This window comes from Mirounga angustirostris, unplaced genomic scaffold (assembly GCF_029215605.1).
Source record: "Mirounga angustirostris isolate CCGP_5_RB_7025 unplaced genomic scaffold, mMirAng1.0.hap1 SCAF_4, whole genome shotgun sequence".
Taxonomy (NCBI): domain Eukaryota; kingdom Metazoa; phylum Chordata; class Mammalia; order Carnivora; family Phocidae; genus Mirounga; species Mirounga angustirostris.
The window spans coordinates 163,011,207-163,037,345 of record NW_026991712.1 but is presented as its reverse complement, the minus strand read 5'-3'; positions in this window follow the sequence as shown (position 1 = coordinate 163,037,345).

The window sequence follows — 26,139 nt, the reverse complement described above, 5'->3', positions numbered from 1 at the left end:
CAGAGGCTATGTCCTTTCACTCCTTCCCTCTTCCCAGACCTTTGATGTGGGTTCGGAGAGCTTCAGTTCATATCCATAGAAAGTTTAGGCCAGGGTGGCGGTGGAAAAGGGATGGGTCTCTGGCCAGAAGTAGTTGATCTCAACCTCAAAAAGATCCTGATTAGCAGCATTGCTCACAATAGCTAAAATGTGATCAGTAAAAAATGGTGTATACATGAATAGTATTCAGCCTTGAAAGAAAGGAAATCCTGACCCGCTACCACCTGGATGAGTCTTGAAGACATGATGCTATGGGAAGTCAGCCAGCCGTAGAAAGACAGACACTGTCTGACTCCACTTACATGAAGGGCCCAGATTAGTCACATTCAGAGACAGAGAGTGGAATGGTGGTTGGCAGGAGCTGTGGGGGCAGAGGGGAATAAGGAGTTATCGTTTAATGAACACAGAGTTTCCACTTTGCAAGATGAAAAAGTTACGGGGATGGGTGGTAGGAATGGTTGCACAACAACGTGAATGTGTCAACACTACCGAACTGTGCACTTAAAATGGTTAAAAAGGCAAATTTTATGTTATGTACGTTTTATCACAATTGAAAAAGTGGAAAAAGAAGAGATCCTGATTGTTTTCCAAGAGACGGAGTCTCTTTACAGAACATGCCATTGCAGTAAAATGTGCCATCTCCGGTCTCCTGACTGGTGTTGATTAGGATGGAGGAAACTGAGCTTTGCCTGAGGACTGCAGCTGCTGTGTCAGGGTCCGCACTCTTGTCCTGGAGTGCGGAAACACGCACGCGCGCACACACACACACACACACACACACACGCGCGCGTGCTGGCTCTCCCATTCCCAGACTGTGCAGCACAACTCTGGGTGCAGCAACAGCACTAGCTACCCCATGTGTGTGCACCAGGGGAGAAATCCGGTCTCTCTCCATTCTCCCCACTCCTTTCCAGACTCTTCATCTTGGAGACCCTTGAAGCAGGGACTGATTCAGCTAGAAACAGCCAGCAGGAGCAGCTAGGTGGGAGAATGGCCAAGAAGACAAAAGACAGTGAGGAGGTCAGGTCACTCTGGTCTGCCTCCACCCTGCAACAGACTGTCCCCAGGCTTAGGATCCCAGTTCCCCACTTCTTTTCCGTCTAGAGCTTGCCATTCAAAACGGGAGCCACTGGCCACGTGTAACTGTTGAGCACTTGAAATGTGGCTAGTCTGAATTGACATGATGCAGAATACATATCAGAATGTAAAGACTTAGAAAAAAATTAAGAATGTAAAATATCTGGGCGCCTGGGTGGCTCAGTTGCTTAAACGACTGCCTTCGGCTCAGGTCATGATCCTGGAGTCCCTGGATCGAGTCCCGGATCGGGCTCCCTGCTTGGCAGGGAGTCTGCTTCTCCCTCTGACCCTCCCGACCCTCCCCCCTCTCATGTGCTCTCTCTCTCTCAAATAAATAAATAAAATCTTTAAAAAAAAAAAAAAGAATGTAAAATATCTCATGGGGAGAAAATGATTTTATATGAATTTTATGCTGAAATGATAATCTTTTAAATATACTACTGGGTTGGGGCGCCTGGGTGGCTCAGTTGGTTAAGCGACTGCCTTCGGCTCAGGTCATGATCCTGGAGTCCCGGGATCGAGTCCCGGGATCGAGTCCCGCATCGAGTCCCACATCGGAGGGAGCCTGCTCCTCCCTCTGACCCTCCCCCCTCTCATGTGCTCTCTCTCTCTCATTCTCTCTGTCTCAAATAAATAAATAAAATCTTTTAAAAATAAATAAATAAATAAATATACTACTGGGTTAAATAAAATAAATTATTAACATTAATTCCATCTGTTTCTTTTTACTTTATTTAATGACATTAGTGGCTTGCATCGTATGTGTGTTGGACAGCCCTAGTCTGCAACCCATCCTGATCCCAGACTGCTTGGCCGGACCCTGATCCACTGCTTGGATCTTGTCATTCCTTTCCTCGTCACCGTGGGAGTCCCCTGCTGAATGGAGTAACAAATGGATTAATGCCAAACCCACCTGACGTGGACATCACCTCCTGCCTGGACTCCTTCCCACTGTTCTTTCTGGCCAGAGTACGCCCTCTCCTCCTCCGCGGTACCCATTCTGCTTGAAGTCCAAACACATGCTGGGTCTCTGGACTAGACACAGGCCCAGGACTCTCCAGGAAGCCCCTGCCAGGCTGGGCCCATACCATCTGCTAGGGGAAAGCCAAGCGGCCACAACAAACACCATGTCTTTCTCTTATTTTTTCCTCCTTCCTTATCCGCCCTCTCCTCCCCCCACCGGTTCTTCTCTTTTTTAAAAGTCTAATTCTGAGCAGCCGGCTCTGTTCAGCCTGACTGGTTTGTTATGGCTTATAATCTGCGCCAGGATTAATTAGCTAATTACTGACAAACGTCCGCTGGCAAGATTCTGTTCCAGCTTGTCAGCTTGAAGTGTTTAATTATTTTAATCATTTACTTTCATCTTCAAAATTTATGCTGCCAAGAGAGTTGCAGGGCATCTTTTAATTATGATTTGGGGTTTCTGCTGGGCTGTGTTCTGTTCCTGGGAATAGGGGGTATTATTTTTTACTAGTCTTCCACCAAGACCTGAACCCCCTTCTACTCCCAGGACCCAGCATCATTCTCCACGGATTGGAGGTGAGGAGAGAGCCCAGATCCACTCTGGACACCACCTCTTCTGTGTCTTCAGAACATGATATGCATGGGAGCATGATATGAATGTACATTTTGTGAGTACCTACTATATGCTGGACATCATGCTACATATTATCGATATTATTTCACATTTGTGAGTTATTCGTAAACACAGAGTATGGAAACAGCTTGAGAATTGAACAGAGTGGCCTAGGGTGATCAGTGGTGAGAAGAAACATAAGGAATGAGTTTATATTATTCGTCTATGGCATAATTTACCAATAGTCAAGTGAGGTTGTCTAAAATATAAAGCTCTGTGGTATCACATATGTGTACACCACCCCCTCAGATCAATGTACCCTAGAGACTCCTTTATGCCCCTCTCCCAATCAATACCTCCCAAAGGTAACCACTGCTGACTTCTATCACCATAGATTTGTTTCTCTCATCTTCACTGTCACATAAATGAAATTATGTGGCATGTCCTCTTTTATGTGTGACTTCTTTCACTCAACATTTTATCTGTGGGAAGAAAGGTTCTTTAATATAAATCATAGTCCCTGGCCAAGGCTTTGGTTTAGGTCCAGCTGAGAGATTCAACCCAAGCCTTTAGAGAGATTTGGCCATGGTTTTCTTTCTTATTAGCATCATCCTAAAAGTGAGTTTGATGTAATTTTTCTCCTTCATTTCCTCGTCTTCTCTATTTCCCCATCTTTCCACTCCTCCCGCCCCTCTCTCTTCTCTTCCCTGTGGCCATAGACACATTTATTACCATGTCCTATTAGGAAATTATTTCTGAGCTTCAGTACATGCCATTCCGGATGCAAAGGTTAGGTGTTTCCTAATGACACATGGTGTCCAGAGGGGATTGTGAAGGGCAAAAGATCGTGTCCCTGTTATAGATTGGATTCTATTCTCCAAGAAAGATATGTTGGAGTCCCAGCCACCAGTACCTCATACTGTGACCTTATCTGGAGGTAGGGTTTTTACAGAAGTAATCCAGTTAGAAGGAGGTCATTAGGGTAGGTCCTACTCTGATGGGACTAGTGTCCTCATGAAAGGGGGAAATTCGAACACAGACACACACATCAACATCTCTCCACGTGAAGATGAAGACAGAGATGGGGGTGATACTTGTACAAGTCAAGAAATGCCGAAGATGGCCAGCAACCCACCAGAAGTTGGGAGAAAGATCTGAAACAGACTCTCCCTCACAGCCCTCAGTAGGAATCGACCCTGTAGACAGCTTCATCTGGCAATTCTAGCCTCCAGGACTATGCGACAACAAATTCCGTTATTGTAACCACTTAGTTTGTTGTTCCTTGCTCTGGCAGCTCTTGCAAACTAATCTACCCCCAAAGGGAGCTCTGGCAGGTCTTTCTGAATCTGTGTCATGGAACCCACAGAAACCTCTGAAGGATCTTCTTTTTATCTTTTTTTTTTAAGATTTTATTTATTTATTTTGTGAGAGAGAGAGAGAGAAAGGGATGGAGGCAGAAGGAGAGGGAAGAAGAGTATCAAGCAGACTCCTTACTGAGCATGGAGCCCAACATGGGGCTCAATCTCACGACCCTGAGATCACAACCTGAGCCGAAACCAAGAGTTGGACTCTTATTCAACTGTGCCACCCAGGCGCCCCAACTGCAGGATCCTCTATGCTGGAGCCACCAAGAGTTAATCCAGCCCCAGGCTGGGAGTGACTGAGGCGACAGCTCAGAGCTGAGAGACTAAGGAGAAGAGAAAGATCAATTTAATGAGCTCAGTAATGCCATTAATGAGGCACCAGGCAACATCCAGGGGGGCTTCTGTGATGGTCTCCACCAGGGTAAGGCAAACTGAAGGATGCCAGGAGCCAGGCCATGCCAGCTTCTGATGTAATGTGATCTGTCCTCTTTATGCCTGGGATAGGGGTGGGAGTGGACACAGAAAGCCCTTGCCCAGTGGCCAAGGTGGTGTGGGATTTCCCTCCCCCTCTCTGGACTTGGGTGTGACCCAGCACATGACATCATACTTTCTGGCACACAGTGCACACCTGAGTGCAACCTCACACATGCCTGCACCTAACAGCCAGCTTCAGCAAAGGCGCTCTGCTCTCTATGTGTTGCCCTCCTCCCACTCCCACCCACCCTTAAAGTTCCATCTGGAACAGTTTGCATCCTAGGAATGCAACTGGGCATCTTGTTAGTCTGTCTGGCAAATACATAGAGAACCTTCTGCCCAAATTCTACAAAACCCTTTTCCCATGCTATTTCACAAGAGAAATCCCCCCACCTCTCACCCCTCCTCCTTCCAAGGATCCCATCCCTAAGGTCAGAGTCAGGTCTTACTGCCTTCTACCAGAGCCAACGTTGCCTAACAAGCCCACTCCCCCCCCTCCGCCCTATAGCCAAGGACTCTCCCTATCTTGTCCCTGGAGGCTTACATGGGGTCTAGGTCTCTGTCTCAGTCTGTGTCTCTTATAACTAAGTCTAGTTCATGATGACTTGCATGCTGAGAGAACAGGGGGCAGATCTCCCACCATGAAGTGTCTGATAATCTCAATCATAGGTGAATCTTGGTCACAGATGATGAGGCCTGTGCCTTGGGGCCTTATAATGAAGTAAGGAGTGAGGAGAGAAACAGAATGGGACCTGGGTTCTAGCCCTGGCTCTGCCTTTAGCACAGTTGCAAGCCACCTTCCTTCTTTTTTTTTTTTTTTAAGATTTTATTTATTTATTTCAGAGAGAGAGAGATAGTGAGAGCAGGAACACAGGCAGGGGGAGTGGGAGAGGGAGAAGCAGGCTTCCTGCCAAGCAGGGAGCCCGATGTGGGACTCGATCCCAGGACCCTGGGATCATGACCTGAGCCGAAGGCAGACGCTTAACGACTGAGCCACCCAGGCACCCAAGCCACCTTCCTTCTAAGTGTGTTTCCTCACCTGAAAAATGGGGACAGTGATCTCTACTGCATAGAATTATGCAGATTAAGTAAGGATATAAGATGTAAACTGCATGTAGTATATTCACACAATAGAATATTATTCAGTCATAAAAAGGAAAAAACCTCTGACACATGTTACAGCATGAGTGAACCTTGAGGACATGATGGTCAGTGAAATAAACCAGTCACAAAAGGACAGATACTGCATGATTCTACTTATATGAAGTCCTAGAGTGGCCAAATCCTTAGAGAGAGAATGTAGAATGATGGCTGTCAGAGCCTGAGAGGACAGGGGAATGGGGATATAACGGGCACAGAGGGTCTACTTGCACGGTGAAGAGTTCTGGAGCTGGATGGTAGCGGTGCTCACACAACGATGGGAACGTGCTTACTGTGGGTGAGTGTGAGCCGGGCAGAGGGTTGGGGGTGGGCACTGAATAGGAACAGGAAAATGTGTCCGGATTCCAAGTGAGACACCTGGGCTGGAGAAAGAGACCAGGGAGTTGGAAGAACATGACTTGGGCATAGATGAGATTTATAGATAAGAGAAGCAGATTGGAGTTCACCCCGCGTTTAATTTTTTTTTAAGATTCTATTTATTTATTTATTTATTTATTTATTTGACAGAGAGAGAGAGAGAGAGACAGCGAGAGAGGGAACACAAGCAGGGGGAGCGGGAGAGGGAGAAGCAGACTTCCCACGGAGCAGGGAGCCCGATGCGGGGCTCGATCCCAGGACCCTGGGACCATGACCTGAGCTGAAGGCAGACGCTTAACGACTGAGCCACCCAGGCGCCCCCATCCCAGCTTTTAAAGGGTCGGTGGAGGGGCACCTGGATGGCTCAGTTGGTCTCAGGGTTGTGAGTTCAAGCCCCACTTTGAGAATGGAGCCTACTTAAAAATAAATAAATAAATAAATAATAAATAAATAGTGAGTGGAGAAAGAGGAGCACAGGACCAAGAGTGAGGTATCCCAAAGGAGGAAGAGGATGAACACAGAGTGCTGTCATAGAAGCCAAGGGAGGAGAGTGCCTCAGCAGAAAGACAAGGGTTCACAAGTGTCAAATGTTTCAGACAGGTGGTGAGAAAGGCCACTGGGATTGACATTCAGATTTATTGGTAGCTCTATCAAGAGTGGTGGGGCAGAAAAGCCAGCCTGCAGTGTTTCGAAAAGAGAATGGAAGGGAAAGAAGTGTATCCACTGATCACAACTATTCTCCCAAGAATTGTGCTAGTGAAGGGAAGGAGGGGATTTGAATGATGGTTTGAGGTAAGCCCATTTTGGAATGGAGAAGATGTAAACAAGTTTATAGGTGAAAGAAGGAGCTAGTGGAACGGGAGAAAATGAAGATGCAGAAGAGTGAAGGGCTGACCAGGAGCTAGTTACGTCCAGGCTCCCTCTGAGCACCCCCTGCCCCTGCTTCGTGTGCAGTCAGGGAGCCCAGACCCAGTCAGGCTCCATCTGTGCTGGCAAGAGGAGACCACTTCGCCCTTTCCCATGGGCAGATGGGGGTGTGCCGACACGGAGATTAACCACACATACTCTCATTCCCACCCCCAGACTCACATACGCCCTTTCCAACACACTGCTGCCACATGGCACAATCATTACTTCATGGGCAATTTTTATAGACTATTCCATTCTATGTTCTTCACAAGGTTGTGAGAAGCATAATGAAATGAGAAGCATGTCTAAATGCCCTGCAAAATGTGAATAATACAAATATTAGTGTTGTTATCATTATTATTGACAAACAGGCTCATACAGATAGACAAGCACATAAGCCCATGAACACATGTAGTGGCTTGTTTTTTTTTTTTAAGACTTTATTTATTCTAGAGAAAGAGACAGAGGTAGTGAAGAGAGCATGAGCAGGGAGGAGAGGGAGAAGCAGGCTCCCCGCTGAGCAGAGAGCCCAACGTGGGACTCGATCCCAGGACCCTGGGATCACGACCTGAGCCGAAGGCAGACGCTTAACTGACTGAACCACCCAGGCGCCCCACATGCAGAGGCTTTCATACATCAACTTTGCACACACAGATTCACATACAAGCTCACATTTTTTGACTGGGGCCTCTCTTTACACAGGCCCCGGAGTCCACTAACACACATTCACACACTCCCCTGTAGGCCTACATAAATATGTACAGGTTAACACACATGCACAGTCTACCATATTCCCATATAAACCCACACATGCCCAATTCGTAAGCATACTCTCACAGACAAGGACACACATAGACTCCCACCTTGGCTCACATATGTGCAAGTAAGTTTGTGCACACACAGAGGCCCACATGGCTGCACAAAATTAAGCTGAAAGTCTTTTTTTTTTAAGATTTTATTTATTTGGGCGCCTGGGTGGCTCAGTTGGTTAAGCAACTGCCTTCGGCTCAGGTCATGATCCTGGAGTCCCGGGATCGAGTCCCACATCGGGCTCCCTGCTCGGCGGGGAACCTGCTTCTCCCTCTGACCCTCCCCCATCTCGTGCTGTCTCTCTCTGTCTCATTCTCTCTCTCAAGTAAATAAATAAAATCTTTAAAAAAAAAAAAAGATTTTATTTATTTATTTATTTATTTATTTATTTATTTATTTATTTATTTGACAGAGAGAGAACAAGCAGGGGGAGTGGGAGAGGGAGAAGCAGGCTCCCCACCGAGCAGGGAGCCCGACATGGGGCTCGATCCCAGGGCCCTGGATCATGACCTGAGCCAAAGGCAGATGCTTAACTAACTGAGCCACTCAGGCGCCCCTAAACTGAAAGTCTTCCAGCCTGAGGAGGGTTGAGTAGACTGGACATCCATGAGCCAGGGAGGACATCTTGGTTAGCAAATGATTTTGCTAACCTGTAGCTTTGCGTCAAGACATTTGTATCATCAGAGAACCAATATGTCTGGGGACAAGTCAGGGAAGCAGAGAGGTCGAGAGAGAAACAGAGAGAGAAAAGGAGAGAGAGAAGGTTTAGAAGAACAGAACTCTTCCCTCTCTCTCCTTGTCTGCCTCTCTCTAGATGCTTAGGGGTCCCTATTCTCACACCTCTGAGCAGGAGCTGAGGATCCTCAGAGCCACAGTTCCTGTCCTTGGAGAGCCCTCATCCCCCAGGCCAATGCCACAGTCATCAGATATATCTCATAGGATGTCTGCACAAACTCAGCTGCCCCAAGCCTTTCCTCTCCTGGTTTCACTGCTGCATCCCCAGCAGGTGAGCCATGTACAGATGGGTCTCCACTTGGGTGATGAAAAACTCCACTTGGGTGATGAAGATCTCTATCCTGGGAGCGGCATATGTTTGTCTCATCAGGGCCTGAGCCTGGCACACAGGCCTTTTCACAAACCCCCAACCAGTTCCCACCCTTTCCCTAAACAGCTGTTTCAGTCCCTCTTCTGAAGCCCACATCTTCACCACCTCCTGGCTTCACTCTCAGCATATAATCTCACCTCTTTCTTTACAGAGAACATACATGGTTTAAGGACAAGCAGAGGCAGACCCTCTTAGCTTCCTGAACACCCCCCAATAGAAACCTCCTCAAATTTGTTCTCATCTTTACCTCTTCCCATCTCAGAAGTATCCACAACTAATTGCTCATTGATGCTCTGCCTCCCATCTCATCCCACCTTTCCTAGAACCTTTCTCCATCAACTATCCCCCATCTCCTGTATCTTCAGACTCTTGCTCTCCACAAGATCCTTCTTGCATTTAAATATGCTCATATCCCTCCCATCTTAAAAAATAAGTTATTCTTCTATACAACACTTCCTTCTGTCTGCCATTCGGTCTGTCTCCCTCCATTCATTGACAATTTTCTTGGAAGAGTTGTGTCTACTTACTCTATCCTCCTCTTACCACCCTGCGTTTCCCAAATCACTACAAAGTCTGCTGCACTTCATCCGCCCCCACCCTACCCACACACAGCTGCCCACCAAGGGCACCAGCCATGTCTTTTGAGCTACAGGGTCCACTTCCCAGTCCTCACAGTTGGAAGCTCTTGGCAGCACTGGATATTATTGACCAGTCAGTCCCTCCTTGGGACTTTCTCCCCTGGTTGTCTTCTCTCTTGGCAAATTTTGACTCTCTTGTCTTCCTCCCGCCTCTCTGGCCACTTCTTATTGGCTTCTTCTTCTTCTGTCCTATTCCTTGACTTTCCATGTCCAGTCAATATTAATTCTGTAGCCTCTGCCTCCTAAAGATCTGCAAAGGAAAAGAAGTCTACTTCTCTTTTGGCCAAGTGAGACTTTCAGCTTCAGTCTTAATTCGAACAACACCTCCTTAACTAGATTCCCTGGATCCACTCTTGCCTTTTCTAACTTACTATCTATTCCTCACCTGAGTTATCCTTTTAAAATACAAATCTGACCACATCCTTCTGCTACATAAAAACCCTCCTTGGCCTCTCTTTGTCTATATGATAAAATCCAAATTCTGAAAGGTGGCTTACCAAGGCCTGTGTTCACACTCCTGTGGCCTCACTTCTCACACTTACCCTCCTTGCCTTCCACAAGCCTTTTCAGTTTAGCTAAACCCTTTTCAACTTTTGAAATACAGGATGCTATCTCTTGCCTTTAGTCATTTGAACATCCTATTATCTCTGCCTAGAACACTTTCCTACCCTTGCTCCCTACCTTCACCTAAATAACTTGTCCTTCAGGGCTCAACTCAACCATTGGTTCTTTAAAACCTTCCTTGCCCCATCCATCCTTTTATTCATTTGTTCATTTATTCAGTGAGAGTAGCTGCATATAAACTTTAAGACCCTCAAGGAGAACGCCCATTCCACCCAGGGGCCTGCTAGAGGAAGAGAAAGTGAAGAAAGAGGACTGACTTTGATGGAGGCAAAACTACTGAGAAAGAGTTCACTGAGCATAGGATGACAATACATAGAAAAGTAATGAGAACTATGAGATTGCTCCCATGTATGTTTTAGTTAAAGTTTCAAGGGCCAGATAGGAAACTCTATACTGACCAGGAAAACCGATTCCATAACAAATCATATTTACTGGCCACCACAGCCACTAGATGAGACATGTAATGTGTTTCATCTACCACAATCCCTGTGACAAGATAAGTATTATGATTCCCATTTTGCAGATGAGGAAAATAAGATCCAGAAGAGTTAAGTGATTTGTCCAAAGTCTCACAGCAGATTTGTGGCAGAGTCAAAGTCAGACCTAAGTCTGTCTGAACCCAAAGCCAATTTTTGATCTTGGAATTCTTCTGCCCATTATTACCAGAGGGGAAGGTTTAGAGAGAGGTTCAAATACACCAAGGAGATGGGGAACCCATCAGTAGTTTCCATACTTGATGTCCCCACGGCACCCATCCTATGTGTGCTGACAGTTTGACAACTCACATAGCAGCTGGTTTGCTCGGAGGAGATCTCTGTTAATTAAAATAGCACAAAGGGAGAGCAGCGCACAAACCATGTCAGTGGGTAATTAATTCAAAGGAGGGCCCAAGCGTGCAGAAATGCTCAGCCTCTACCTGCCAGAGCCCAGCTTCATTCATTGCTCCCAGCTCAAAGTTGCCACTTTGTTCCTGTGGCCATGAGCTGCTACCTGCCTCCTACCTCCATTGATGAGGGAGGGAGGACCTGTCTTCTCAGGCCAGAACCTAGGCTACTACTCTTACTGGGTTCTGGCCCTCTCAACCTCCTCTGAATTGTTCTTCTCTCCCAGGAATCCACAAGGACAGGATGAGCCAGAGATAAGCCATCCAGGACCCAGGGCTTTGGGACATCATCTCTAAGAAACTGTTAGTCATTGCCTGCCCCTGCTCCATCAGGCGGACCACTACCTTATCTTTCAGGGCAGAGGTCTTGAATTATCCTGCCTCGGTATCTGGTGCATTGGGATGAACTGAACCCAATGCCACCATTGCTTCTGCCTAGGGCGTGGGTTTGCTTCCCTGCTGGACCTAGTGCCTGGTCCTGAATCTCATGGCTCTGCTGGATCCTGACCTTCTACCTGTCCCTTCACTCATTTCATTATCATCATATCTCCAGCAGGTACACTGCAAAAGGATATTTCTCCATTGCACAGTTGAACAAACGGAAGTTCAGAGCAGCAAGGTAGCTTGTCCAAGGACAACAGAGGCTTTCCTTTCTCTGTTCAGAGGCTATGCTCTCCTGGGATTCTAGCTGTGGGTTTAGCTACACCTTGCTTTTCTGTTTTTAATAAACTTTTAATTTTTAAATAACTTTAGATTTACAGAAAAGTTACAAAGGTACTACAGAGAGTTCCTGTATACCCTTTACTCAACTTCCCCATTGTTAACATGTTATATTGCTATGGTACATTCATCAAAACTAAGAAACTGACATTGGATACCTAGCTTTGAATCAGGCAGTTTTTTCTCCCTGAGAAAGGAACCATAAATTTCTCTCTTATCCATTCACAGATCCAATGAAGAGTGTGGATACACACAATGTGACCCCTTCCATGCCAGCATAGCCCCCCTGCTTCCCTATGTTGCTCCCCCCAAATAAAGCCTAAAGGACCATCAAGAAGGAACAGCTATAGGGCCAGAGGCTCAAACTCCCAGGAAGTGTCCTTCAGGCACCCCACACATCAAGTCCCTCTTTCCATTAGCTCCCAAAGTTACCTTTTGCCCACAAATACCTCCTTGCTTGCTAATCTCTTCACTAACTCTGCCATTAGTCCTTGTGGGCATCCATCAGTGTCAACTTCATCCTCAAAGCTCTCGATCAGATTCAGTTCAGCAAATACCTACTGATAACACAGAAATAAATCCAATCTGGTCCCTGACCCTGGGCAGCTCCTGGTATTTTGGGGGAAATGGACACCTCTGTCCACAATTAAAACATTATATGGTAAGTACACAGTGGTTAAGAGCTTGAGGTCTTCGATCACAAAGCTATGTGACTTTGGGTAAGTGACATTAGTCTCCACGAACATCAGTTATCTGAACTCTAAAATAAGAATAAGAGTAGAACCTATATCATAAAGTGTTTATGATCAACTAACTTTAAAAAAATAAATACCTGTCACTTACTACGTAGTCACTGTCTGATAGGCACTGTGCCAGTTGTTTTGCCTTATTTAAGTCAAGGCTTACAAGTAAAAGTTTCCTTGCCTGCACAGTCAAAGCTAGGAATGACAGCAGCCTGAAGATGGATTCAAGAAACATTTTAGAAGTCAGGAAATGATTGGATTTGGGGAGATTGAGCTGAGCATAATGTCTAGACATGTAGCTTGGGCCACTGAGAAGGTACTAGCGACATTTATTGGGAGAGGGAAACTGGAGGATGAGCAGGTTTGGAGAAGGTAGTGAATTTAGTTTGAGCATGATGCATTGAAGGAGTTTTTGGGACATTTAAATAGAGATGCCCATCATACAGTTGCATATATGGGCTCAAAGTCAAGAACAGAGATAGAATGTTCTGAGGCATCTGTTTACTGATGATATTTGAAAGTACTTGTGTGGATATAATTGCCCAAGTAGAGTCGGGGGAGGGGGGGAAGGACAGAATTCAAGGTAACAGCAATATTTAGGGGATGAATAGAGAAGGAAAAGCCTATATAGGAGATGGATTTTTTTTCAATATTTAGAAACATTTAAAACATTACTACCTCTTGCATCCCACACCTTCCCTGGATTTAATGACTTTCTTGCTGATAGACAGCCTTTAATAGTTCTTTTAGTAAAAAACTGTTTTTGTCTTTATGTGACTGAAATCACTTTATTTTGCCATCAACTTTCTGTGATAGGTCAGTCAGCTATAGAACTCTAAGTACAGAGTTATTTTTTCTCAAACTTTGATGATACCATTCCATTGCCTTCTAGCATCTATTGTTGCTGTTGAGAAGTCTACTGTTGGTCTGATTGCCATTCCTTTTTATATATCTTCTCTTTTTGGTAGCTTTTAAGATTTTCTATTTTTCCTTAATGTTCTGTGGTTTCACTGTTATGTACTGGGTGTGACTCTATATTAATTTATCTGCTTGGGGGCGCCTGGGTGGCTCAGATGTTTGGGCGTCTGCCTTTGGCTCAGGTCATGACCAGGCCCCATGCCTGGCTCCCGGCTCAGCAGGGAGTCTGCTTCTCCCTCTCCCTCTTCCTCTCCCCCTGCTCATGCTCTCTCCCTGTATCTCTCTGTCTCAAATGAATGAATAAATTCTTTTAAAAAAATAATTCATCTGCTTGGGATGCCATGTTTATTTTCAATCTGAGAACTCATATCAATTATCAATTCTACAGAATTATTACCCAATATCTCTCCTAATATTGTCTTTCCCCCATTCTTGCTGTTCTCTCCTTCCGGAATTCTTATGAGATGTATTTGAAGCTTACAATCCTACCATCTGAATCTCTGAACTTTTCACCCAGATCTTTATCTTGTTATGCTATATCCTAGGTTATTTCCACTGACCTATATATTAGAATTCAACAACTCTCTCTCTCTCTTCAGTTATGTCTAGTAAACTGTTTAACTCATCCATTGAATTATTTTTAATTTTTAATTTTTTAAAGTAAGTTCTACACCCAGCGTGGGGTTCAAACTCACACTGACCCCAAGATCAAGAGTCACATGCTCTAGGGGCAACTGGGTGGCTCATTTGGTTAAGCATCCAACTCTTGGTTTTGGCTTGGGTCATGATCTTAGGGTTGTGAGATGGAGCCACATGTCGGTTTCTCTCTATCTCCCCTCTGCCCCTCCCTCCTTCTCACTCTCTCTCTCTCCCCCTAAAATAAATAATAAATCTTTTTTAAAAAAGAGTCACATGCTCTACCAACTGAGCAGCCATGCACCCCTCCACTGAATTATTTTTTTAAAAGACTACAATTTTATGTTTAGAATTTATTTCGGGGCACCTTAGTGGCTCAGTCGTTAAGTGTCTGCCTTCGACTCAGGTCATGATCCTGGGGTCCTGGGATTGAACCCTGCGTTGGGCTCCCTGCTCCACGGGAAGCCTGCTTCTCCCTCTCCCACTCCCCCCACTTGTGTTCCCTCTCTCGTTGTCTCTCTCTTTCTGTCAAAATAGATAAATAAAATCTTTTTAAAAAAAAGAATTTATTTCAAAGTCACCTATTTTTATAGTATTTTATTTATGCTTTGTGTATTTTATTATTTTCTTTCTCTCTTTGGCCATTTTATACCCTATTAAATTACTTTATCATCTATGCTTTGTGGGCTATCTCTTCTGCTATTTGATTTCCTTACTTGTTTTGTAATTTTTATTTGTGAACATATCTTCTGGGAAATTTTCTTTCATAGGATTCTATAAATGCCCTGGGTTGTGCAGTAGATTGTGGATTGTCTCTGACCAATGTAGTTCACTGGCTCTGGATCAATTTTTATCTTAGGCTGGGGCTACTTTGCAGTTGAGATTTCTATATCCAAAAGGTAATGTAGAATTGTAGCCTTCTACCCACATATTGGTCAGGCCAGAGGGTCAGCTTTCTCAGGGTTGACATAAATACTTCTAGTCTGGACTGAGTGGCCTATTTCCACTTCTGTCCATATCCCCCAGGAAATGAGCAGGTAGAGTTTTGGAGGTCTAAATTAACAGGCAGTACAGTCCTTTCCTGCCTCCATATTTATGCAAGGAGCCCAATTCTATCCTATAGTCTTGATTCCAGCTGGCATCTAGTGTTAAAAGCCCAGCCCCTTGCTGGAAGGAAGGTGGGGGGGATGGGGGGATGGGCATTAAGGAAGGCCCTTGAAGTAATGAACACTGGGTGTTGTATGCAACTGGTGAATCACTAAATTCTACCTCTGAAACTAATAATACAGTATATGTTAATTAAATTGAATTTAAATAAAAATTTAGAAAAATAAAATAAAAGCCCAGCCCCAAGGCTTAGATCTCAACACTGTCATGGGCTACATGGCCTTCCCTGTCACCACTGAAGGAAATAGTGTTGTTTTGGCACTGGAAATTTTACCTTTGTGTTTTTCAAGCTCAGATACACATTTTTTTAATTGGAAGGAAAAAAAATCTAAAACTCTATTCCTCATTTCTGTGTGTTTGGATCAAAATGTTAGCTCAGTCTAACATCTCAAGCAGAAATGCTGAAATGTTATGAAGAAATGATTACAGAGGTTTGACAAGAACAGGGAGACAATGATGTCCCAGAAGACAATAGAGAAAAAAGTTTCAAGAAAGGGAATCAAGTGTATCATATCAAATATTCCATGTGGACAAGTGAAATAAGAATGGAATGGATACCATTAAATGTGAAACATGGAGGTCACTGACTACCCTGTGAGAGTGTTTCATGGGATAGTAGGAGATAGAAGACTAATAATAGTGAACTGAAGAGTGAAAAGGAGGCAATGTGGAGAGAGAAATAGGAGGTTCTCCATCTGAAGTGGGACTTTACAGAGAGGAGACTGGGCTGGTGGTAGTGGAACAAGAGGTTAGAGGAAGGCATTTGTGGGCTGAGGGAAGGAAGCAGTGGAGGCAGAAGAGACAGAAGATGCAAGAAAGAAAAGATGTTCCACAAAGGCTAGAGAAGGCAAGGGTCAAACCCAAAGTTGTCCACAATGAGACATCACTTCACACGTGTTGGTGATAATGGCTATTATCAACATAAGAAATAACAAGTGTTAGTGAGGATGTGGAGAAAAGGGAACACTTGTGCCCTATTGGTGGGAAAGTAAATTGGTGCCACCACTATGGAAAACAGTATGGATTTTCCTCAAACAATTAAAAATAGAAATGCCACATGATCCAGCAATTCCATTTCTGGGTATTTTATCCAAAGAAAACAAAAACACTAATTCAAAAAGATATATGCACCCCCATGTTCATTGCAGCATTATTTACAAAAGCCAAGACATGGAAATAACCTAAGTGTCCTTTGATGGATGAATGGATTCAATGGGTGAATGGAAGAAGATGTGGTATATATTATATATATTATATATATAATATATATATAATGAAATACTACTTAGCCATAAAAAATAATGATCAGGACACCTGGGTGGCTCAGTCGGTTAAGTGTCTGCCTTCAGTTCAGGTCATGATCCCCGGGTCATGATCCCAGTCCCACATTGGGCTCCTTGCTTGGCAGAGAGCCTGCTTCTCCCTCTGCCACTCCCCCTGCTCAGGCGCTCTCTCTCTCTCTCTCTCTCTCTCTGTCCAATAAATAAATAAAATCTTAAAAAAAAAAAAAGAAAGAAAGAATTGATCTCGCCATTTGCAACAGCAGGGATGGACCTTGAGGACAGTATACTAAGTAAAATGAGTCTGAGAAAGACATATATTTGAAGTTACTAGGAGAGTAAATCTTCACGTTCTTATCACAAGAGGGGCACCTGGGTGGCTCAGTCAGTTAAGCCTCTGGCTTGGGTTCAGGTCATGATCTCCAGGTCCTAGGATCAAGCCTCCCATCAGGCTCCCTGCTCAGTGGGGAGTCTGCTTTTTCTTCTCCCTGTACTCCTCCCCACTCCTCATGATCTCTCTCTCTCTCTCTCAAATAAATAAATAAATTTTTTTTTAAAAAAGTTCTTATCACAAGAAAAAAATTTGTAACTATTTGTGGTGACAGTAACTAGACTATGTATGGTGACAGTAACTAGACTTACTATGGTGATAATTTCGCAGTATATGCAAATATCGAATTATTATATTGTATGCCTGAAACTAATATAATGTTATATGTCAATTATACCTCAATAATAATAATAATAGTAATAATAATAATAATGAAAACAAAGTTGTTGTTGGTCTTTCCCAGAAAGAGAAATCAGAATCGAGAAAGAAAGCAAGATGGGAGAGCAGAGATCATTGGGGTTGGAGGGGGGGGGGCAGCTTGAGGGGTTCACATCCATGGCTAGGTGGAGTCAATAGCTTGGCCCTGGTTGAGGGGATGAGGTGCAGAAGAGGTAGGGGCTTGGGGAGGATCCGAGTATGTGGGATGAGGTGGGAATAGGAGAGGTAGCATCACTGAATGCCCCTCAAGGGCAGAAAGGTCGTGGGATCCCCACCCTTCCACAACCTTCACCATGCCAACCTGGAGTGGGTATTAGTCAGGCAGATGCTGCAGGAGGCTGAGGGTAAGGGAATTTGGGTGCTAGTGAGGAGGTGGGGGTGGCTGGAGTAAGAGTTCAAAGAGAGAGAGAAAGAGAAGCAGGTAGGTACAAACCAGACTTGGGCAGAAAGTGGGAGAACTGGGTGAAAGTAAATATTTCTAAAAGTGGAGCTTGGAAATTTTTTCTTATATGTAAATTGTTCTGTGGTTCTCTTTGATTGGGACTTGATCAGTAGATGAAGAATGAATGAATGCATGGGTAAATGAATGAATGATAAATACTAGATCAAAGGAAAACACAAAAAGAGAGAGACAGAAGTTGGGGAGAGAGACAGGCAGGGGGCAAATGGCTAGGTGAGTAGATGGGTATAAAATAGCTGGACTGACAGATTCATTCTCCTCCCTAAACTCAATCTTTCTAGATTCAGTTTTGTTCTCTGTATTCCTCCTCTTTTCCTTCCTCCGTCTCCTCCTCCTGTTATCTTGGGGCTCAGTGCCAAGGTTGGAGAGGGGCTGGGGAGTTACTTTGAGAAGGGTTGCTTCTGAAGACTGGCACAGGGTTGGGGCACTGGGGCAGGCAGGAGCAGCTTTGGGGATGCTGAGAGGCAGTGTGCAGCTGAAGCTGAGGGGGAGGGGCAGGGAGAGGGGAACCAGAGGTGCCCCAGGCATGGAAGCTGCAGAGGTGTCAGAGACAGAGACTTAATGACAAGCCTGGGGTCTACCTGCACAGATGAGCAGGACTGGGAGGTGGAAGCTCTGGGGAAATTGGAAAAGGGACACGTTCATTTTTCAGCACACTTCTCTCTCCTTACACACACACACACACACACACACACACATCTTTAATAAAGAGCCAGAGGCTTACTCTGTTCTGGCTCTCACTCCATTTGCACAAAAGACCCCCAGGAAAGAGGTTGTAAAGAGGGACAAAGAGGGTCCTGAGATGGAATGGGGTTGCTTTCTCCCCTGGGCTTTGTCCCTGTCCATGCACCGGCCTGGGGGAGACCCAGCCAGCCACATCTCTGGTAAGGGGGCGATGGGGTGGGGAGGGTTGGAGAAGTAAGAACCAGGCTGGGAGGCTGACCGGTGCCCAACACTGGAGCAGGTACTTGGCCAAAACCCCAAGCCTCTGGAGTCTCAACTCAGCTGCTCAGATGATGCCCAGCTGCAGCCTGGGAAGACTCCTGAGTGCCCTCTCCCCCGAATTCAACACACCAGGGTCACAGGAATCCAGAACATTCACTAAGCCCAGAGCCATTAACTCAGGCACTGGGTCCTCCTTCCCTGAACCTGGAACTGGGGCAATGGAAGCAGGGCCACGCTGAATTACTGGGCCAGGGAGAGGCCTGGCTGCTGCTAAGGTCAGCCCTCAGGACCCCATTCCAGCCCCATAGCCCTAAAAATTCACACCTGTCTGCAAGAGTGGCTACATCTGTGGGAGTTGTACAAACACCATTCTAACAGTCAAGGGCATCACTCCCAGCTGCTGGCAGTAGGGAGCAAACCCTTCCCTCTGATCCCATCTGCTTGAGGAGGGGGTAGTCCTTGCGTCCAGTACTTACACATTTGCCCGCACGTAAACTAGAGATTCCCTAATGTAACTACTGTGCCTATATGCACATAACAATAACCCCAGCCCTGATCTTGGGCGCCCACGGAAGTCCATCCCCTCTCCCACGTATTTCTGAGGATTCAGGGAGGTGTTATGTGTTCCTCTAACTCACTGCCTGCCACTCAAGGAGCTCAGAACGGCTGTATAGATTGTAGACTCTACATCTCTAGGGCACCACACACATAGACCACGACGATAATATAACCATCTTTGTAGTTCCAGTCAAGGTCACTGACATGAGTTCAGGTTCTTCTCTTTTTTCCAAAAGGCACAAATCACCCAAGTCAAAGAGGTGAATCCTCCCAGAAATCTGAGTTATTTTGCAACGCCTGATTTAAGCTGTCCGTGCTTGTTACTTGTAGCCTTTATTTTTTCTGGCAGTGGGTATAAAACAATTATGTTATTAGTCACCAGCCACAAGTAATTCCTTTTTCAATCATGACTTGTAAAGCACTGCATCACCTACAGAGTTAGTTTCGTTCCTGAGCTCTGATGGCTGGTGTAACTTATACGCCACTGCCTGTGACATGGCCGAGTACAGATTGTAGGAAGTCACTTGGCTCTGATTAGCCCAGGCAGCAGTCAGTGACAGATGCACTCTCACAGGAATGGAGCTCGTGTTTGTTTGCTTTTATGTGTATGGTCAAATAAATATACGTAACCTAAACGTTACCATCTTAACTATTTTCAAGTACACAGTTCTGTGGCATTAAATACGTTTGCACTGCTGTATAACCATCACCACCATCCTTCTCTAGAATTCTCTTTTCATCTTGCAAAACTTAAACTCTATACTCTTTAAACATTAACTCCCCATTTCTCCCTCCCCCCCAGTCCCTGGCAACCCAATTCTACTTTCTGTCTCTGAATTTGACTATCCTAGGTACTTTACAGCTTGTCCAACTCTTGATTTTGGCTCAGGTCATGATCTCAGTATTTGTTGACTGGCTTTTTTCACCTAGCATACTGTCCTCAAGGTTCATCCATGCTGTGGCATGTGTCAGAATTTCCTTCCTTTATAAGGCTGAATACCATTCCATTATATGTATACACCACATTTTGCTTATCCATTCATGCATTGATGGACACTTTGTTTCCACCTTTGGCTACTATGAAGAATGTTGCTATGAACATGTTTGAATCCTTGCTTTCAATTCTTTTGGGTATTTACCCAGATGTGAAATTTCTGGATCATATAGTATTTTATGTTTAATTTTTGGAGGAATTGCTGTACTGTTTTCCATGTCAGCTACCCTATTTTACATTCTAACCAGCAGGGCACAAAGCGTACAATTTCTCCACATCCTCATCAACGTTTGTTATGTTCTGTTTTTGTTTTCCAAATTCTGATCAGGTCAGCCTCTGCTGACTTCAGGGGAAAGTGGGACAATCAGTGGCCACAAGGGACTTATGGTCCAGGCTTCATATATGTGAGGAGCCTGAATTCTGTATTTTAAATTTTATTTCCAACGAGATAGTACATAGACTTGTTCTGTTTTTGTATCGCTGTTAAAATAATCGATTTAGGGGCACCTGGAGGCCTCAGTCAGTTAAGCGTCCACCTTCGACAGGTCATGATCTCAGGGTCCTGCGATTAAGCCCCTGATGGGCTCCCTACTCAGTGTGGAGTGTGCTTCTCCCTCTCCCTCTGCCCCTCCCCACTGCCTGGGCCCTCTCTCTCTCTCAAATAAATAAAATCTTTTTTAAAAATGATAAAACAATCCATTTATTAATGGAAGCATTTAAATTATACTACATTTAAAGCACACTGTATTGGTATTAGACATTTTTTAATTTACCCGGACCCTCAAATAAACAATAGTGGCCTGAGCTCTGTCAAACTCTGAGAGCCCCTGACTGGCTGCCCCTCCTGAAAACAACAGTCTCAACCTTACGTTGTCATGCCTCCATTCCCCTCTCTGCCTGTTCTTCCCTTCCCCAGCCCCTCCGTGCAAACCTTCATTCCCTAAGACCCACAGGGCCCCTCATCTTCCATCATCTTACCCCACTGCCCCACATCCACCATCTTTGTCCCCAAATCTCTCCCTCTCTCAAACAAACTTTCCTCCCCAGCCCAGATATGTATTTCCAACTGTCTAGAGTTGGTTCCCTGAAAACAGACTCCAAGATGGAGACCCGTAGGCAGGAAGTGTGTTGGGAAGTGCTCTTGGGATCAGCGTCAGTGAGGGAGGGGAGGAAGTAGACTTGGGAAGGTGAAGGAACTGAATGGTCAAAACAAAAGCCACCACCAATCTCATAAAGAACTCTGGAATCTGGATTGCCTTTGGAATTTGTCCTGTTTTGGGGCCTGGCCTTTATATTTCCACTTTGGTCAGTTATTGATATTGATTGCCTAGGAAGACTGTGACTTTTCAGCTGAGGACAAATACAGAGAGGGACTCAGCTGAGAGCCCTCAGCCACCAACACTTCCGGAATGAGGCAATGAGTGTTTTGGCCCTGAAAGAGGGATCTGAGTGATGTACCACAGCATCTGCTATACCAGCCAGCACTCGGATGTCCTTGGGTATCTCAGACTTGATATGCCCCAGACTGAACTGCCCCTGCTCCTTTTCTGGGTTCTCTCATGTTGTGAACCCAATTCTTAGGCTTGTCAAGTCTGAGTCAGTTCTCCCCCCTGTCCTTTAGCCTACATCCAACTGATACCTCATAAAGGGTATTAGACTTGGCCTAAAGTCTCTTGAATTCATCCCCATCCCCTCCCTTCTTCCCCACCACTGACCTGGCTCAGGCACTCACAACCTTGTTATGGCACTGTACTTCAATTACCTTCGAGCATATTCAGTGGAAAGAGCCACTTAGCACAGAACAGGTGCTGCATGAAAGATTTATTGGGATATTGTTAAAAAAAAAAAAAGAGAGAGAGAGTGAGAAGTGTTTGGATGTCTCAGTCAGTTAGGTGTCCAACTCTTGATTTTGGCTCAGGTCATGAGCTCAGGCTCATGGGATTGAGCTCCCCCCCTTGGGCTCTATGCTTAGCGGAGAGTCTGAGATTCTTTCCCTCTACCCCTCCCCGCTTTTGCATGCACATATGCATGCTCTCTCTCTCTCTCTCTCTCAAATAAATAAATAAATAAATCTTTTAAAAAAGAGAGAGAGTGATACTCAGCCTCACTAAAAATCGGGAAGGAAGGAAAGAGAAAAGAAGGAAAATGAAAATAACAATTTTTGTAACATATTAATTGTAATATATAATAATATAGAGTATATTTTGTGAGGTATGTATACAATTATATCTAATAACTATTGGTTTTATATTTATTAAATTTGCAAACATGTTCTCATTTCTCAAGAACAATAAAGACCCTTTGATCCAGGAATCCTAACTCTGAGAACCTACCCCAAACAAATAGTTTGAAATATGAGGGGAAATATAAACAAAGATGTTGATTATAACATTATTCATTATAGTAAAAAAACTTGGAAGCATCTTAATTATCTAACAATAGGGGATGAGTTAAATATGTTGTGGTTTGTTCTATGTAACATTATAAAATTGTTAAAAATAAGAGTTGGACAGTTGATGTAACAGCATGGAAAATGATTACTGCAATGTTGAGTAAACAAAATTGAGATTCATCATGCTTACACATTATGGTGGCGATGATGTAGAAAATATGACTGGGGAAACAGCATGCTAAGTAAGAGTCATTGTATTCGAAAAGAAGAGTCATTCCTGGTATCTTTAGCTCCTCTTCTTTCACCATAATCTCCTCCTCATCCTTTGCTATTGACATTATTTTCTTAGTGTACAAAGTGGAGAGAAATGCAATTCCAAGATCCACTCCCTACTCCCTTCGGCAGCACGTATACTAAAATTGGAGCCAAGATCCACTCCCTTCCACCAGACTGCCATCTGAAACCCCTCTTACACAATAATTATGGAGTCACCACCAGCTATCTCTAATCCCACAACCCTACTTTTCAAACCTGTGGTTGGTGACCTTATTTTATGATATGATATATAACATCATATGATTATAATAAATAAAAAATGTATCAGTGCTTTAGTTCTTTTTTTTTTTTTGCTAGGTAATATTCCATTGTATGGATACACCACATTTCATTTACCCACTCATCAGTTGATGGACCCAAGCTCAAAATGGAATCACTGGTGGGGCACCTGGGTGGCTCAGTTGGTTAAGCATCCAACTCTTGGTTTCGACTCAGGTCATGATCTCAGGGTCTTGGGATCCAGCCCTGAGTCAGGCTCTGTGCTCTGTGCAGAATCTGCTTGGGATTCTCTCTCTCCCTCTTCCTCCCCCTTCCCCCACCTCATGGGTGTGCATGCATGCTCTCTCATAAATAAATAAATAAATAAATAAATAAATAAATAAATAAATAAAATCTTAAAAAAAAAAAAAGAAATCACTGGTGTTAAGCCCACATCAGCCACCAAGACCTACTACCCAATCTAACCTTAGTTTCAGCTTGTCCCAGGAATGTAACCTTTAACCAGTTGTTCTGGAAGCACCTCTTCAGCACCAGTGAGGTAATCTACAGGATAGATGCCCACCTTTCCTCAAAGGAAGGTAACCTTGCCTGAAACAGTCTCCTCTTTGCTAGAATTATTTCTTGCCCCACCTCCTGCTGCCTATAAAACCTTCCATTTTGTACAGCTCCTTGGAGCTCCTTTCTCTCTGCTGAGATGCTGCCCAATTCATGAATCATTAAATAAAGCCAATTAGATCTTTCAATTTATTCAGTTGGATTTTGTTTTTTGTTTTTTGTTTTTTTTAAAGATTTTATTTATTTATTTGACAGAGAGAGAGACAGCGAGAGCAGGAACACAAGCAGGGGGAGTGGGAGAGGGAGAAGCAGGCTTCCCGCCGAGCAGGGAGCCCGATGTGGGACTCGATCCCAGGACCCCGGGATCATGACCTGAGCCGGAAGGCAGACGCTTAACGACTGAGCCACCCAGGCGCCCTGGATTTTGTTTTTTAACAGGTTGTTTCCACTTTGAGCTGTTATGGAGAATGCTGCTTTGAACATTCACGTACATGTTTTTTTGGGGAATGTATGTTTTCAATTCTCTTGGGCATATACATACTAGGAGTGAAATTAGTGGGTTGTGGAATTATGGTAACTCTATTTTAACCTTTTGAGAAACTGCCAGATTGTTTTCCAAGCAGCTGCATCATAGTACATCCCCACTCGCAGGTCAAGAGGGTTCCAATTTCTCCACTTCCTCACCAACACTAGTTATTATCTGCTGTTTTGGTTATAGCCATCCTTGTGGGTGTGAAGTGACATCTCACTGCGGTTTGATTTGCATTTTCCTTATGGCTAATGGCGTTCACCATTATTCATTTGTAACTGAAAGGAATTTTTTTAACAAAATAAAGTTCAAATGTTCCCATTATAAAAGTAATTCATGCATATTATTAGATATTTTGGAAACAGATTTTTAAAAATTCAACCACACCCAAATAGCACCATCTAGAGGTAATCTCTGTAAATATTTCAGTGTTTCCTTTGAATATTTTTTTCTCTACTTTTTCTAAAATATGGCTGAAGTCACGTGGCATTTGTAATTTTTGCTTCTGGCATTTTCACCCAATATGATAAAATGGGAATTTTCCCATGGCTGGATGTAACAATGTCCTTAGCCATCCCCTTTTGGATGGTCTTAGGTCCTTTCCAGCTGCACATAATATTGTAAATGATGCAATAATACAGTGATTTGATACTGCTTTTTGATCTGTGTTCCATCTGTCCAGTAAGGCTGAGATCTTTGAGGACAAAGAATCTGTTTTCTCTTCCCTTTCTATCCATCAGCATCATCCTGGGATAGGACTTGGTACAGAGGACTTACTGAGTCTTCACTGCAGTACAGGCACTGTTCTAAACATTTGACACACATCAAAGCATTTAATCCTCACAACTTCCCCATGACTAAGTAATATTATTATCATCCCTATTTTACACATGAGGCAGCTGAGGTAGAGAAATTCGCCCAAGGTCATCAGCAAGTAAAGGACAGAGGGAGAATTTGAATCCAGGCAGCCTGGTTCCAGAGTCTGAACTCTTAACCGTCAGCCATACTGCTTCCCTGTGATGATGGGGACAAAGGGAACTGGTGATGGGAGACAGCAATCCCAGCTTTGGGAACCGGTTGGTTTCATGTTTGAAACCTGGCACCCAAGCTTCATCTCTTAATTGGGAAGGGAGGGTCAGGAAGCCTTGGGGGAAGGAAGTGATTCAGATCCAACTCACAGGACAGGAGCTTCCAACTGTGTCCACCCTTGCACCTTTCTATTAGCCCACAAAGCACCAGAGGGGTCTTTCTCATTGCAAATCCCATGTTGTCACTTCCCTGCTTAAAGCTCTCTACTGCCCTCAGGATAAATACCCAAGCCCATACCTAGCAGGCAAGGTTCTCTCTAGCTCCATCTCTCTCCATTCTCCACCTGGCTTCTCTTCTCTGCCTTACCCGCAGGTCCTTCAAACCCCACCACACTGGGTCTCACTCTCATACCTTTTGGACTAGTACCTTGGAGAGCTCTTTCCTACCTCACTCCTGCTTACTTTGGCCTCCCTCAAAGTCTGTCTAAGCACTCCTCTTTTCTAGAAAGCGTGCTACAAACCCCTTGACTGGATTGTGTCCCCTCTGCTAGACCTGTACTTCTCTCCTGACACTCACCATATTTCTTGTAATTGCTTCTCTTAAAAGCAATACTTTTTTATTCTAGAAAATTCAAATATAAGAAAAACAAAAGAGGATATGCTCACCCCACAACTTCAGTTACCAACTCAGTCAATTTGGTTTCACCTGAGCTCCCAACTCCTTCCCTCCTCCTGTATTATTTTTAAGCAAGTAATATAAAGCATTTTATTTCATCTGAAAATATTTTATTTAGCAAGTGCCTCTAAAAGATAAGGACTTTTGAAATCATAATTACTGTATCATCCTCATACTTTTGAAAGCCAATTATAATT